Source organism: Octopus bimaculoides, chromosome 11 (assembly GCF_001194135.2).
Source record: "Octopus bimaculoides isolate UCB-OBI-ISO-001 chromosome 11, ASM119413v2, whole genome shotgun sequence".
Lineage (NCBI taxonomy): Eukaryota > Metazoa > Mollusca > Cephalopoda > Octopoda > Octopodidae > Octopus > Octopus bimaculoides.
In genome coordinates, this window is record NC_068991.1 from 80239232 (window position 1) to 80240926 (window position 1695).

Genomic DNA, 1695 nt, shown 5'->3' on the forward strand with positions numbered 1-1695 from the left:
AGGTATCAGTGAGAAACTTCACCAGAAATAGACAATCGCTCAAATGACTATATTGCTGTTGAGAGTATAAGTATCTCAGTTGTATATTTCAAGAAAACAGTCTCTTTGAGATGCCGTTTATTCCAGCAGAGAATACTCCATATTTTTTGTGTGGATATCAGAAATGTATGCGATACACTGACAGAAACACAGAAACATTAACGTGATACATAGCTTCTTTCTGAATGAAAGTATCTGCCAAGAATAGCATGTTATGAAGAAAAGCCGTTCTTGGTTACGACAGTCTCAAAGGATATAACGACGAAGTTTGAGGAAGATAAATGTTTCTGGCTGTAAAACGAGAAGAAATACTCCAAGCCATTTTATCAATATATCTATCCATGCCCTGGTTAGTTCGTACGTACCAACCAAGTAATTCTACGGATACCTAAGAATGAACAAAGTATATTATACGATGGCAGTTGTAACTAGGAACGCATATATGGGAAATATTACAGTCCAGTACAAACAATTATGGTCCTCGTAGTTCTCTTAACACAATCTCTCAGAGATCCACGATGTGCCGCATGTACTCATACCAGTATTTAACAACTCGAGTGAGCGTCAAATGAGATTCAAGACATTGCTGTAAATACGGAAATACGAACTACCGTTAGAAATTTCTGAATATAGCACCGTATCTCTTCAACAAACGTGAAAGTGCTTCCATGGATTATCTATGAATATACGAAGCAACCAGAACCATTAAAGCTCAAAAATATTGTGGGACTGATAAACAGAAATTAGCACTTACACAATTTGTACAGTTCTATTGCATCTGAACGGCAACTAAAAAGTTTACTGCGCTCTTTAATCGGCTGAACATGAGTTCGCATGACAAAATATGGATGTTTGAACATGGAAATATGCAGATGGCAGCCAGACATCCTTTCAATCCAGGTAGTAATTTATTGATGCAGCGAGATTCTTCTCGTTTCATCAATAAATCAGTTCCGTACATTCTAATATTTGCAGCAGCCACGGGAGGTAATTCAAATAGATCAATAATCCTACTTTGTTTTCGTGGCCGATATCATTTCTTCCCGTTCATCGCAGAAAAGAATTTTTTGCAGAATTATTATTCTCTTTCCTGTCTATGTTTTACTAACTGTAGCTCTAATATATATACATATATGTGTGTGTGTGTGTGTGTGTGTGTGTGTGTTTGTGTGTGTGTGTGAGCGAGAGAGAGAGAGAGAGAGCGTGTGTGTATGTGTGTGTATGCATGTATATATATGTATATGCATGTATATATATGCATATATATATATATGTACATATATATGTATATATATATGCACATTGTAAACATTTTTTGCAAAGATATTTCAATGCATATATTTAAAACAAACAAACAAAAAAATCATCCCCGATACTTCGATCAGCAGATCCAACTCCAAAACACGACAAAAGGAATTAAACAAAAGTTTGAAAAAAGGTATATCGTTCGCCAGGCACTGAAAACATAGCATTGTGGGAAAATTGAAATATGTCAATCGCAGACATTAATTCTAGCACCTCTATTTAAAACGTTACCTAAATATTTCATCAAAAACAGTATATATGCATGCATGCATATATACAACATACATACATAAATATGTACTTGCATAAGCATACATACGTATATATATATATATATATATATATATATAT